Here is a 16,384-nt window from a genome sequence, read left to right on the forward strand (position 1 = left end):
GCATGATGTTTCAAACATGTTATTTTACTTTATTTTATTCAGCTGCTTAACTTGATTTCTTTTGTAAACTTGAACGACCTTGTTTTTGAGCCGAAAATATTTCTGAAAAGTTTTATTTGGTAACAGTGAAACGAATGTGGACATTTTATCCACGTGGATCGATTTACTTACGATTTTATTGAATAAAATTGATTTAATTAGATTTCGCATTTTATACATTTTCCCCATTTATATGCAATTGGGGTAAAGGGTGTCACAATTAGCGCAATATAAATAAAATATATAATAGTTTATAAAATACATTTTTTATAATTTCAAATTAACAAAATAAAGGATTTTGATATAAAATATATTTAAACATCATTTGTATAAAAGTTGTATAAATTAAATTTAAATACAAATATATACGAGCCTCTTATCATAAAAAACGAATGAATATTAAAAAATATATATCTCCAAATAGATTTGCCCAAATTAGAGCTGTCAAAATGGGCCAGCCCGGCCCACGTGGGCTGGCCCACAACGGGTTGAGCTAAAAGTGGGCTAGCCCAGCTCGGCCCATTTTTGTGTGGACTAACAAAATGCCAGCCAGGCCCGGCCCACCACGGGTTGGTGGGTTGTGCGGGCTAGCCCACTTTTCTGCCTTTTTTTTGTAAAAAAAAAAAATTATTCCAAACAACTTAAAATAAAATCCAATATAAAAATCAAACTAAATCAAATCCAAACATTCAATATTAAAGTGATTGAAGTCTTCAAAATAAACATTCAACATTAAGATAATTGAAATTTAAATGTCATCAAAAATAAACTTCTAAACTATTGAAATTAAACATTAGAGTCATGGACTGTGAAATCCAGAACAACTTCCTCTTCTTTCTCAACATCACCATTAATTTCATCTACAAAGACAAAATAAAAATAAACAATATCATTAATAAGTCAAATAAATAAAATAGCACACCAATAACAAACTAAAAATTATGGAAAAAGATATGTAAATTACCAATATCTTCAAAACCATTTATCCAATTTTGGGTTAAAATTAGTGCTTGAACATTGGAAGGAAGAAGACTAGCGCGATACTTGTTTAGCACACGAGCACCAATGCTAAATGCCGATTCACTAGCAACAGTTGTTATAGGAATGCTTAACACCTCACATGCCAATCTACAAAGATTTGGATAAAGTTCTTGGCGGTCCTTCCAATAACTCAAAATATCCAACTTAGGAAAAAACTTTGTAATCGAGGTCGTACCCGAATCAAATAAACATTAAAATGCAGTAACTAGGAAGTGATCCTAGGTCGTTTCCCAATGAGCAATGACTGACCAAATGTTCATAATATGCTTAGTTATAGCAGTAACAATTGGGGGGGGGTGTTTGTTTGTGAATTTAAGAACAAGCAGATTGGAATACGAAATTAATAGTATTAAAAATGTGTTGTTTCCTCTGATTCAGAAGCCATTCTCTTATCCTAGGTTATGAGGATTTCACCCTTGGCTATTAACCACTTAATCCAACCCTAATTTAATTTACTAAGCGAAAATCAATTTAAGGTTGTCAATATGTGATTAAGCAACACATACACCAATTAACCCCTTGTTCATTAAGCACGAACGTAATTTAAGCACAGTGGCAATTAATCGAACATGAAGCGTGCACAGATTAATAAAACGCATGTGGGTTAATTGGTGAAGGGAAAACCGATAGGAGAGCAACAATAAAAACAGAACCTCAAAGAGAATTATGCTTCATCCTCAGAGGGAAACAACACTAAAAATTTAGCATTCCATAAGTTCAACAAAAGCAGAAAACATAAATGAAGCTAAAGGCAGAAAACGAAAATGAAGTTAAAGGCAGAAAATGAAAATGAAACTAAAGGCAGAAGAAGGAACAGAAACGAAATTGCACTTAGAAGCAGAAAATGGAAAAATGCATTCACGTCAACAGTAATACAAAGCTCAAAACGTAAAACCCTAAAACTCCTGAATAATAGAATAGCCTTTACACGAATCCCAAGGCTGCTATTTATAAGGGTCACTCAAAGTCACTGGGCCCTATTACATTATTTTGGCCTAAAACGAAATAAAAATAACTGAACGCAATAAAAAATGAAATTAGACGAAATCTAATAAAATTGTCTACTCTCTTCAAGTCCAATCTGGCTCAGCCCAATAGCTTATAATTATCCTAAAATTGAATTAAAAACACCAAATTAGTCAAGTGGGCCCAATTGATAAAACTGAATAATAAATTTAACAATTAGAGTAAATCAGTAATTAAATTGGTGACAAAAAGGGTTAAGAAATAGGAGAAAATAATGGCACATCAAAATCCCCCATACTTAGCCTTTTGCATTTTTGGGAAAAATGAAACAAAGAACGAAATCCAAGGATATCAAAGAGAGACAAACAAAAACAATTACATATTTCTCAATGAACATCAAGGAATGAAAGGAATGGGTAACATCTAACATGAAGAGATCCAAAGAGTCAAGACATTCATGAAGATCATCCAAGCAACCCAATCATGGCAAAATAGTTAATCAGCTCAAGTGATAAAGCCTCACAAAATATACACTATATCTCTCAAGTGTCTAGGCTACTATTTACCCTCAAAGCACCCATGAAAACCAACACCACATAAACTTGACAAGATTCTAAAATTGAAAATCAACCCATAAACACAAGCACATGAGGATCAAAAGGTCTTTTAAGGTTGTAATGGGGCCAAGGACAAGGTAGGGAAAAATATGGAATAAGTAGCTAAATCTCAAAGGAATAGAGGAGCAATGGGGAATAAGTGCATATTAAGAAAAAATAAGAAAACCTAAAGATAAAATTTAAACATAAAGAGTAGAACCAAGAGTCTTTTCATTCTTTTTCTATTTAAGATCTTATTCACTCAACTGTATTGCTTTTCTTTTTCTTTTTCTAATTGATTCAACTTGATTTTTTTTTTAGAAGCATAGCATTTGAGAAATAGCATATCATTCAGCATGTCCAACATTTAACCAATATACAATGTACATCAAGTATGGCCCAAAATACATCATGAAACATAGCCAACAAAACATGTTATCCAATGAAACAAAACCCCCCACACTTATTCCCAAAACAATTCCAAAGCTCCAAAATTCCTTAAGGTTAAGGTGAGATCATGGTTTTTCACTTAAGGCTTGCAATGAGCTTCAAAATAAAGAAAGGGAAACATAGGCTCAAAGGGCTATCAAAGGAATTAATTCAAGGTAAGTCCATTTGGCTAGAGGCTTATAAGAACAAAATTGCCTAAATCACTTCCAAATATGCATGTGAATTAGGAAGCATCAACAAGAATCAAGCCAAGGCTATTGTGCAAGCAATCAATGGGGCAAAACACACCAAATGATTATGATGATGGCTCAAATTCTCACAAAGGTAAACTTATCACTTTCAAATTGAGCTTTCAAAACTATCATGACATGTAGAGGAAAAACAAGGATTTCAAATCACAAAATGTCAAGAGACTTTTATTTTCAAAACAATTACCCATTACTTGAACTTAACCTATAATTCAAAGAAAAACATGCAAAGTTGTACATACAAACAGAATTGACCTAAAATATTAAACTAGAAACTCAAAAAAACTAACAAATTTAACACAACTAACAAAATTAACAAAACCAACAAAACTAGCAAAACCAAAGAACACTCCCCCCCATACTTAAACAACACATTGTCCTCAATGTAGCACAATTAAAAGATTAAAAGCAATTAAACCATCAAATAAAATCGGACAAGTGTAATTAAAGCAAAAAAGGAGATAGGAAAGAAGAACTCCCTAAGTCATGGTGGAGGAAAAGTAGGGTGGAGTAAGGAAGTCTCTTCCACCATTGCGTCCACTAAAGAAGGGTTTGTGAGGAATGGCTTAAGTCGTTGTCCATTGACCTTGAAACTCTTGTTTGTGGAGTCGCTTTTGATCTCAACTGTACCATAAAGAAAAACATTAGTAACAACAAAAGGACCAATCCACTTAGACCTCAACTTACCACTCACGAGTCCCAGCCTAGAATTATACAATAACATTTTTTGCCCAACCATGAAGTCCTTCTTAATTATCATGCTATCATGGAACTTTTTGGTCTTTTCTTTGTAGAACTTGGCATTCTCATACGCTTCTAGGCGGATCTCATCTAACTCACTCAGTTGCAACTTTCTTTCCTCACCATCTTGATCCATAGAGAAGTTCCAGGTCTTCACTGCCCAGTATGCTTTGTGCTCAATCTCCACTGGAAGATGACATGCCTTTCTAAAGACAACCCGATAAGGAGACATTCCTATGGGTGCTTTGTAGGTAGTCCTATGTGTCCAAAAAGCATCATCAAGCCTGGTACTCCAATATTTCCTGCTTGGCTGCACAATCTTCTCTAAAATTCTCTTGATCTCCCTGTTAGAAATTTTTGCCTGTCCATTGGTTTGGGGGTGGTATGGTGTGGATACCCTGTGTACAACCCCGTACTTTTTAAGCAAGGCATGCATTGATTTGTTTCAAAAATGGGTTCCTTGATCACTAACGATTGCTTTAGGTACTCCAAACCTACAAAACAGATTAGATCTGACAAAATCTACAACAACCTTCGCATCATTAGTTCTAGTGGGCTTGGCTTCCATCCATTTTGAAACATAATCAACTGCAAGGAGAATATAAACATAACCAAAAGAGACAGGAAAAGGGCCCATGAAATCTATGCCCCAGACATCAAACACCTCACAGAATAGCATGGGTTGCTGAGGCATTTGTTGTCGCCATGTAAGTGCACTTCTTACTCTCTGACACTGCTCACAAGTGCTGCAAGTCTTCCACGCATCTTTAAAGATGGTGGGCCAATAAAAGCCACAATCAAGCACTTTGCGAGCTGCCCTTTGAACACCCAGATGACCTCCCGGTGCGGAAGAATGATAGAACTGCAGGACTGAGTCAGTCTCATGATCTGGAATGCATCGTCTAATGACCTGATCACTGCACAATTTCCACAAGTAGGGGTCATCCCAAATAAAATGCTTAGCATCACTTTTAATTTTATCTTTTTGAGCCTTAGATGCTAAGGAAGGAAAAAAAGAAGCAACTAAATAATTTACAATGTTAGCAAACCAGGGAGTAGAAAAAGAATCAAAAATACTATACAATATATACAAATGATCATCCGGGAAATCATCCCGAATGGGTCAGTCCTCATCAGACACACGTTCGATCCGACTCAAATGATCAGCAACTAAATTTTGTGCTCTGCTCCTATCACGGATCTCCAAGTCAAACTCTTGGAGCCAGAGCATCCATCGGATCAACCTAGCTTTGAATCAACCTTCTTCAACAAGTACTTTAGAGTTGCATGGTCAGTATAAACAATAATGCGAGTACCAAGCAAATAAGAACGGAATTTTTCAAGAGCAAAAACTATGGCTAGTAGCTCTTTCTCAGTAGTTGTATAATTCGCTTGGGTAGCATCTAAAGTCCTAGAAGCATAATATATCACCCTAAGCAATTTATCAATTTTCTGAGCAAGGACAGCCCCCAATGCATAATTTGATGCATCACACATAAGCTCAAAAGGGGCTGTCCAGTCGGGTGCCTGGATGATGGGGGTGGTAGTCAGTGCTCTTTTGAGGCAATCAAAAGCCTCTTTGCATTTATCATTAAAGTCAAACTCCACCTCCTTTTGCAACAAGTTGGATAGTGTAAGGGCTACTTTGCTAAAATCTCTTGTAAAGCGCCTGTAGAATCCTGCATGACCAAGAAAAGATCGCACCTCTGGCACGCAAGAGGGGTAAGGCAATTGTGAAATAACAGAAATTTTTGCAGGATTTACTTCAATGCCCTTATTGGAAATAATGTGGCCTAAAACTATACCTTGCTCAACCATAAAATGACATTTTTCAAAATTTAGTAAAAGGTTAGTTTCAATGCATCTATTCAAAACCTTTTCCAGACTATCCAAACAAACATCAAAAGAGGATCCATATACAGTGAAATCATCCATAAACACCTCTATGCAATTTTCTAAAAAATCACTGAAAATACTGATCATGCACCACTGGATCATGCACCGTTGGAAGGTACCAGGGGCATTGCACAGGCCGAAAGGCATCCTCCTATACGCAAAAGTGTTGAAGGGGCAGGTGAATGTGGTCTTTTCCTGATCCTCAGGAGCAATAGTGATTTGCATATAACCAGAAAAACCATCAAGGAAACAATAGTGAGATTTACCTGCCAAGCATTCAAGCATCTGGTCAATGAATGGCAGGAGAAAATGGTCCTTTTTGGTAACTTGGTTCAGCCTCCTATAGTCGATGCAGACTCTTCAATTGTTCTGCACCCGAGTAGGAATCAGCTCCTCCTTCTCATTTTTTATCACAGTGAGGCCGGTTTTCTTCGGGACTACCTGGACGGGACTCACCCATTGGTTGTCGGAGATAGGATAAATGATTCCAACTTGCAAAAGCTTGGTTACCTCCTTCTTCACTTCATCAAGAATCATCGGGTTGGGTCTTCTCTGTGGCTGTCTTACTGGTTTAGCTCCATCCTCTAAATTTATCCGATGCATACATGTGGATGGGCTAATACCAGGAATGTCCGCCAGGGTCCAGCCTATAGCCTTCTTATGCTTCTTGAGAACTGATAACGACTTCTCCTCTTGCTTATCAGCAGGGGAGGCAGATATAATTACTGGAAAAATTTTGCTATCATCCAAGTAAGCATATTTTAAATTTGATGGCAGAGGCTTCAATTCTGGTGTGGGCAGCTGGATAGTGGTAGAAAGAGATGGTTTCTCAGCCTGTACCTCATAAAGAAAGTCAGAGGTATATGAACTTCCTGAAGTATGGTTAGTTCTATCTTACTCTAGAAAATCAATCGCAAGAGGTAAAACATCACCAAACATGTAATCAATATCAAATTCAGATTCATTCTCAGCATCAAATTCAGACATATGATCAAATACAAATTCAGATTCAATGCATGAAGAGTGACAGGCATGCAGATTAGAATGAAGATCAGTCATGTATTCATCAACAATATGGTCAATTATTTCAGCACGAAATACAGAAAGATCTTCAAATGGGTGCTTCATAGCATCGAGAATATTAAATTGAACAGTTATATCACCAAACTCCATAGATAGTGTGCCTGCATATACATCTATCTTAGTTCTAGCAGTTTTCATAAAAGGTCTATCTAGAATGATGGGAACTGATCCTTGAGAAAATCTCTCCTCCATATTCAAAACATAAAAATCAACAGGGAAAATCAGTTCACCAACTCTAACTAAGACATCCTCTATGAAACCAGCAGGATAGGCAACACTTCTATTAGCTAAATGAATCACCACATCAGTTGAATGCAAAGGACCAAGAGATATAGAATTAAAAATAGATAGAGGCATAACACTAACAGAAGCTCCTAAATCTAGCATGGCATTGTCAAACTTAATGTTTCCTATAATACAAGGTATGTAGAATGTACTTGGATCCTTACATTTTTCAGGGATTTGGGAAACAAATTTACCAATCAATGCGGAGACATTTTTGCCCATGCTAATTCTTTCACTTCCTTTAAGCTTCCGCTTATGAGTGCACATCTCTTTTAAGAATTCAGCATATCTTGGAATTTGCTTTATTGCATCCAGCAGAGGTATGTTTACCTCTACTTTTCTAAATGTTTCCAAGATCTCCTTCTCTGCCTCTTCCATTTTTTTGTTGGAAATTGCTCTTAAAGGGAATGGAAGAGGGATATGTTGCTACTGTAAGTCAGAATTACCAGTAGAAGATTCACTTGCATAGAAATTGTTAGGCAACTTACTCTTTAAATTTTTGTCATCATCTTTTTTTGGAGTAGAGTGAAGTTGGGCAGGTTCATTTGCGGATGAGGAAGATGCTACTGGTTGAGATCCTTGATACTGCTTTCCCGACCTCAATGTAATGGCACTCACATTTTTGGGATTCTGGACAGATTGAGAAGGCAGCTTGTCAGAGTTTTGTGATTGAGCTTGGTTCAGCTGGGTGACCATCTGCCCCATCTGATTTGTTAAACTCTGAATTGAGGCTCTAGTCTCCTGCTGAAACTGCATGTTCTGTATTGTCATTTGCCTCACTAATTCTTCCAATGAAGGTTGAGGAGGGGCCTCAGTAGTGGATTGTTGCCTCTGTTGATGTTGTTGTTGTTGCACTGGAGGAGGAACGTATGGTTTACTTGGACCAACAACATTTTGGAAGGAAGGAGCAGGCTGTTGTTGTTGTTGTTGAGGGCTAGACCATCTGAGATTAGGGTGATTCCTCCATTCGGGATTGTATCTGTTGCTCGAGAGATCATAATTGTTCTGCTGTGGCTGATTTTGCTGCTGAGGTTGAGGAGGTTTATTGTAGATGTTTGCAGCATAAGCTTCAGGATGTTTAATTGCTCCAGATTGCTGCACAGAAGGACAAAGGTCTATTTGGTGGTCGGCAGAGGAGCATAAACCACAGAGTCTTGCGACAGGTACAGATTTTTAATTCATGGCCAGTTGGGTTACCAGGTTAACCAAGGCGTCTAGTTTACCTTCAAGCTTCTAGTTTCAGATGATGCAACTGAGTTTGTGGTTACCTCATGCACTCCTCTAATGACTATAGCATTATTTCTGGCGCTAAACTATTGGGAGTTGGATGCCATCTTCTCAATTAAATTCCTGGCTTCAGCAGGGGTCATGTCTCCAAGGGCTCCACCACTGGCAGCATCTATCATACTTCTCTCCATGTTACTGAGTCCTTCATAAAAATATTGGAGAAGAAGCTGCTCAGAAATCTGGTGGTGAGGGCAACTAGCGCATAGTTTTTTAAATCTCTCCCAGTATTCATATAGGCTCTCTCCACTGAGTTGCCTAATGCCTGAAATATCCTTTCTGATGGTCGTGGTCCTGGAAGCAGGGAAATTTTTTTCTAAGAATACTCTCTTAAGGTCATCCTAGCTTGTGATAGACCTTGGAGCAAGGTAATATAGCCAGTCCTTTGCCACTCACTCTAAAGAATGAGGAAAGGCCTTTAGAAAAATGTGATCTTCTTGGACATCTGGAGGTTTCATGGTGGAGCAGACAATATGGAATTCTTTCAGATTTTTATGAGGGTCTTCACCTGCAAGACCATGAAACTTGGGCAACAAGTGGATTAGTCCAGTTTTAAGAACATATGGGACATCCTCATCAGGGTATTGAATGCACAAGCTTTCATAAGTGAAACCAGGTGCAACCATTTCCCTTAGAGTCCTCTCACGAGGTGGAGATTGAGCCATATTTTTAGAACGTTCAAAATCAGAATGCTCAAAATCAGGATGTTCAAAATCTCCAACCACAGAATGCTCAGACTCACCAATAACAGAATGCTCAGACTCACCAATAACAGAATGCTCATACTCACCAATAACAGAATGCTCAGGATGCTTAAAAGGTACAAAATGTTCAGGGTAATCGAGATGCACACTATGACTAACTAATCTATGAAATGTCCTATCTATTTCAGGATCAAAGGGTTGTAAGTCACCTGGATTGCCTCTAGTCATGCACTATATGCGGCAGTTCATGTGTTTCTCAGACAGGGCACAAGAGATGGGTTAAAACTACAACTATACTCAAACAATATCCAAATGGGCTCAAATTTTGTGAGCAATACCCTAAAGTCATGAAAAGATAGCACAAAAATTTTCAGACAAAAATTCAAAATTCTAACTATGGAAACAGCCTAAGGAAAGTTTAGAAAAATAAAACAATAAAACTTGAAAAAAAAAACTAGTAAACAGGCGAATTTGGCTAGTTAGAGACCTCAACCAAGCTTTGCTGGGTTGCCACGGTATGGGAAATGTTTTTCTACCCCAAATACATATATAATAATAGTCATTCTGATACCCGGAGCAAAATTTATGGCCGTTTGAAGTTTTGCTAAACACAAGTTCTCAAATTTTTTTGAATCTCTCAAATCTAGCCACAACAAGTGTTCCTGGTATTTTTCACACAAAATATGAGTCTAAAGAACCTACCACACCAAAATTCAGCCAAAAATAACAACCCTAACTATCAAAACAAAAATCACCAATTAAATTGTCAACAGCTGTCGCTATGTAATGCTGCGTGAACAGTAACACAGAATCAGTCTCTAATTCCGTCACTAAGCACTATCCACAGCAAAACATAAAACTGAACAGGGGAGGCGCTGAACAAGGGATACTACTAAATTGCAAAACAGAACATCAAATAAAGTAGAACAACGCACTAACACAACACACAAAACACAACACGAACACACTAAACAAAAGAATTAAACGTAAAACAACTAAACACAAAGCATGAATCACTAGCTATTATGAACTTTTGGACCACTGCTTCCCGGCAACGACACCAAATTTGATCGAGGTCATACCCGAATCAAATAAACATTATAATGCAGTAACTAGGAAGTGATCCTAGGTCGTTTCCCAACGAACAATGACTAACCAAATGTTCATAATATGCTTAGTTATAACAGTAACAATTGGGGGGTGTTTGTTTGTGAATTTAAGAACAAGCAGATTGGAATACGAAATTAATAGTATTAAAAACGTGTTGTTTCCTCTAATTCAGAAGCCATTCTCTTATCCTAGGTTTTGAGGATTTCACCCCTGGCAATTAACCACTTAATCCAACCCTAATTTAATTTACTAAGCGAAAATCAATTTAAGGTTGTCAATATGTGATTAAGCAAAACATACACCAATTAACCCCTTGTTCATTAAGCACGAACGTAATTTAAGCATAGTGGCAATTAATCGAACACAAAGCATGCATAGATTAACAAAACGCATGTGGGTTAATTGGTGAAGGGAAAACCGATAGGAGAGCAACAATAAAAACAGAACCTCAAAGAGAATTATGCTTCATCCTCAGAGGGAAACAACACTAAAATTTAGCCTTCCATAAGTTCAACAAAAGCAGAAAACATAAATGAAGCTAAAGGCAGAAAACGAAAATGAAGTTAAAGGCAGAAAACGAAAATGAAACTAAAGGCAGAAGAAGGAACAGAAACGAAATTGCACTCAGAAACAGAAAATGGAAAAATGCATTCACATCAACAGTAATACAAAGCTCAAAATGTAAAACCCTAAAACTCCTGAATAATAGAATAGCCTTTACACGAATCCCAAGGCTGCTATTTATAAGGGTCACTCAAAGTCACTGGGCCCTATTACATTATTTTGGCCTAAAACGAAATAAAAATAACTGAACGCAATAAAAAATGAAATTAGTCGAAATCTAATAAAATTGTCTGCTCTCTTCAAGTCTAATCTGGCTCAGCCCAATAGCTTATAATTATCCTGAAATTGAATTAAAAACACCAAATTAGTCAAGTGGGCCCTATTGATAAAACTGAATAATAAATTTAACAATTAGAGTAAATCAGTAATTAAATTGGTGATAAAAAGGGTTAAGAAATAGGATGTAATGTTGAAAGCATCTAACCAAAAATGCTTATACACAGAATTGGCTTCCTCATGTTATTAATATAAAAATGTCTTGTGCTTGGCTGCAATATTTTTGCTTAGTTTTGTTTTATTCTTGGAGTCTTCCTTGTGGTCTGAATTTTTTGCTAGTCTTTAACTTTGTTCTCAGGCATAGGGTATCATTAAATCAGTGATTAATACATCATTATTTATTTATTTGTGATTAGTTAAGAGATAGAAAGATCTTATATAGAAAATGGATTTTTCAAAATTTGCATCACTTCACCATTTTTCAAAGTTATAAAGATTGGATTGGAGTTGAAAATTGATTATGTTATTTTCTTTCACCATTTTCAAAAGAATAAAGAAAAAAATAGATAGAAAGTTACTTCTAACTCTGCTAGCATATCTTTTGTCTAGCCTCTCTTTGCCACACATCTTAGGCTATGGTTTTTCCTTCTGCAATGCAACCTATTCAAACTACTGAAATATAATTCTTTTGATACAAAGGTGGATGAATTGGACAAAGCAATTTTTATAGCCTCTAAAGATCCTTCTTTATATGGCATTGATGAAGTGGAGGTTGAAAACCAGAGGAAGTGGACCAGTGATACTCGCACCCTGGTATCTATAACATGTAGAACTTGAGTAAGAGTTAGGAGAATACAGTCAAATTTTTTCTCAACCTAATGTATAGTTGTTCGTTCAACATTTTTTATTGCTAGCATCTATTAGATTACCTTCTCTCTCTCTCTCTCTCTCTCTCTCTCTCTCTCTCTCTCTATATATATATATATATATATATATATATATATATATTGTCTGTATGGTGCTTGTGAATAATTGTAATACATTATTAGGTGAGCACAACAAAGAAAGCAGTGCAAGCTGGAAAAGGCTTGAACAATGTTAGTCTAAAAGGGATGCACAAGGAATTAATGAGGCTTCCTAGAATGATTGATATCAAAAAGTGTTGTAGAATGATTGAGCTTACTCAAGGCTGTTACCACATGACATGCGGGTAAGATATAAAAAAGTGTTGACTATTTTTCTATTTATTTTATTAAATGGTCAACTATGAATTCTATTATGCAGTCAAACTATTGTATTGAAAGTGGAACAAAATATTATAGAAATTTACATGTTAAGAAGTGAGGGAGGGATCTGCTTATTTAAAAAGGTAAAATGAAATTGTCTGTACTCTGTAGGCCTTAATTAAATTTTAGGTTGAGTGTTAGATCATTTGAAATTTAAATGTATTTTTACCTTCAACTAAATAAAGTCTCTGACAAGTGTCTAAGTGATAATATTATACTCAAGAGAGAGATATTGGCTGGAGATATGATCCCACTAAATGATAATGTCAAAGCTCAGGGGAGATAAAGTAAATAGAATAACTTGGCTTGAACATAATTATATTAATAACCTATGTGTGTCTGTGTAATTTAGACATCAGTATTAGTTTTAGATTGCTCTATAATCTAATTAGTGTAATCTTATGATCTAATGTTGAAGATTCAAACTGACTTGTTTCTCTAGGTAACTAGAAGGTACTGGATGCTAAAATGGTATATATTGGGATATAGTTTTGTCATCCAAAATTGGAAAATCCTAATGAAGGCTTTAGAATAGCAAAATTGAGTTCTACCATGAATTTGTAGAAGGGATTGTTATGTTATGAGATTATATGCTATTTGGGTTATATTGATTTTTAGAATTTATATTGGAGTAGGACAAGTAACATGTGGGTTTGTAATGGGCTATGCATTAAAGTTGTAAGTTTTTTGTTTTAGGCTTACTAAACAGAAAGTGCTAAGCAAAGGGACTTGCAGACAAGTGGGTGAGGATTGTAAGTTGAATCACGGTTATATGATAACATTAATTTTTGGTTAGAATTACCAGTATTTTTGTTCTATTTCCTTTCACTTTATTAGATTAATTTTCTGTATAGATTGATGTGTATGTAGTGAACGGTAAAGTTGTGCCTTGTTGATCATGGGTTTAAATCCATAAAAACCTTTTTTCATATGCAAGTGTTGGATCAAGTGGCCTCAAAATAATTAAGAAGGGGGGTTGAATTAATTATTTCTAAACCTTTACTAATTAAAAATTACTCTTCTAAGGCTTTTACTAAATTGTTAAGAGAATGAGGAGTAGAAGAGAAACTTAACAGAAAGTAAAAGCGGAAAGTAAAAGAGTAGGGAAGAAGGAAACAAACACACAAGAGTTTTTATACTGGTTCGGCAACAACCCGTGCCTACATCCAGTCCCCAAGCGACCTGCGGTCCTTGAGATTTCTTTCAACCTTGTAAAAATCCTTTTACAAGCAAAGATCCACAAGGGATGTACCTTCCCTTGTTGTCTTTGAACCTAGTGGATGTATCCTCCACTAGAACTGATCCACAAGAGATGTACCCACTCTTGTTCTCAGTCAAACCCAAGTAGATGTACCCTCTACTTGTACCACAAAGGATGTACCCTCCAATGTGTTAATACAAATATCTTAGGCGGTTAAACCTTTGATACTTTTTGAATGGGGATACAAAAGAATTCTCAAGCGGTTAGTCCTTTGAAAACTTTTGTATTAGGGAAAGGGAAGAATTAAAAGAATTCTCAGACCGTGTCATTTTGAATTCTTTGACAAGGGAGAAGGGAGACACAAAACAATTCAGGCGGTTAGTCCTTCGTTCTTTTGGAAAAGGGAGAAGAGAGACACAAAAAGAATTCAGGCAGTTAGTCCTTGGCGAATTCTTTTTGGCAAAGGGAGAAGGGAATGAAAAGATTAATAGCACAAGTTTTCAAGGTTTAGAAAACCAGAAAAACTTTGGAAAGCTTTTGGCACAAAGAAGAAGAAGAAGAAGTTCAAAAAGATTCAAGGCTTGTAAAGAATTGTAATAGATTGATTGGAAAAGTATATTGAAAAGCAAATCAAAGCCTTGCTTTTATAGACTCTTCATGTCTGGCCAAGAGGACCATTTAGAAGAGTTATAACTTTTAGAAAAACTTAAAACCAATTTGAAAAAGTCAAAAACCTTTTGAAGAGTTACATCTTTTGATTTATTCAGAAACAATCACCGGTAATTGATTACCAAATCAGTGTAATCGATTACACAAGACTTTTATGTGAAAGGATGTGACTCTTCACATTTGAATTTGAATTTCAACATTCAAAGGCATTGGTAATCGATTACCAAAACATTGTAATCGATTACAGCTTTTTGAAATCAATTGGAACATTGTAAATTCATTTGAAAACTTTTTCAAATCCATTTTACTACTAGTAATCGATTACCTGTAATCGATTACCAGAGAGTAAAAACTCTTTGGTAAACATGTTTTGTGAAAAATCCATGTGCTACTCAGTTTTTGAAAAGTCATTTTCATACTTATCTTGATTAAGTCTTCTCTTGATTCTTGAGTCTTGAATCTTGAATCTTGATCTTGATTCTTAAAGCTTGATCCTTGAATCTTGATTCTTGAATTCATCCTTCTTCTTGAATCTTGAAGTGTTCTTCAAATTTTCCTCTTGAGTCTTAAATTGTTCTTGATTCCTTCTTGAACATCTTGAACTGATCCTTTGATTGACCTTTGAGCTTTTTGTCATCACCTTTGTCATCATCTTTGTTATCATCAAAACATCTTTGAATCATTCTTGATTCACCATGAAGCTTTGCTTCTACAATCTCCCTCTTTTTGATGATGACAACTTTTGAAATCAAGAAACACACACACACTTTTTCCTAGTCGATCACTCACATAAATTCTCCCCCTTTGTTTTTGAATTTATGCTTATCTTTAAAAATAAGTTGATTACTCATGTGAATTCTTGATTTAATCCCATTTCTCTCCCCTTTTGGCATAAAAAAAAAGCCAAAGTGCGTATCAAACTTAAAGTATACAGATATAACTTAAACATCCATACAATCTTCTTGGAAAAATATCAACCAAACCATGAAGCAAGAATCATGAAGTAACAATCATAAATGGATTAACTATAAAACCCATATAGTCAAATAGCAAACTTAATATTTGTTCAAACATACGATGCAAATAAGGAAATAGTAATTTGTTCAAATACCATATACCATGCAAATAAGGGAATTGTTCAAATACCATAATAATATAGCCAAAATACAAGGTTGAAAATCAAAGTACTAATAATATAAAAATAGAGATCTAAGATGATGGTGGCGGCGGTGGTGGAAGATCAAAGCTTGAACGAATGTAAGACACATCTTCTTCAACCTTTGTGATTCTTGACTCCATTTCATTGAAGCGCATATCCATTTGCAATTCCAAAGTGTCAAACCTTTCACCAACAAAGGTTTGAAGACCATCAAACCTATCCATAATCTTCGAAAGAAGAGATGAATCTTCTCCCTCTTGTCCTTCTTCACCAACATTTCTAGCACCCTTCTTCACCCAAGAGCCATCATGCTCCTTTATATAACCAAAGGATGCTATGACTGAAGCGCCTATAAGGAATGATCTCTTGATTGGAACATAAGGTTCAGAATCAAGAGGGATGTTGAAGTGTTGATGGAAAAGGGTAACAAGATGAGGATAAGGCAATGGGGCATTCAATCGCAATGCCTTATGCATGCGATATCTAACAGGGTGTGCCCAATCAATTTGTAAACCTTTATGAAAGGCCCACATGACAATGAGATCTTCTTCAGAAACCTAGGCAAGGTTTGAAGATCTAGGAAACAAGATGCGAACAATAAGGTAATGGAGGATGTGGCTTTCAAAAGCCAATGAACCAGCAAGAAGCCTTCTGGTCATATCCATTTGATTGGTACAAACCAATCAGCGGGCATCATGTACAGAGAAATCAAACTTCCAATCATCAATCAGTGCACCTTCAAATGGTACACCTTCGCTTGGCAACTGGGTTAAATCATAGAATAGG

At 35.9% G+C, this 16,384-nt stretch overlaps 1 non-coding gene across 1 annotated transcript; it reads left to right on the plus strand.

Annotated features, from left to right (window-relative positions):
- The first annotated feature begins 8,809 nt into the window (after positions 1 to 8,809).
- Positions 8,810 to 8,916, plus strand: LOC114391361. Its single transcript, XR_003662151.1, has one exon. It is a non-coding gene; the product is annotated as a small nucleolar RNA R71 (small nucleolar RNA).
- The last annotated feature ends 7,468 nt before the right edge of the window (positions 8,917 to 16,384 follow it).

Source organism: Glycine soja, chromosome 16 (assembly GCF_004193775.1).
Source record: "Glycine soja cultivar W05 chromosome 16, ASM419377v2, whole genome shotgun sequence".
NCBI classification, from domain to species: Eukaryota; Viridiplantae; Streptophyta; class Magnoliopsida; order Fabales; family Fabaceae; genus Glycine; species Glycine soja.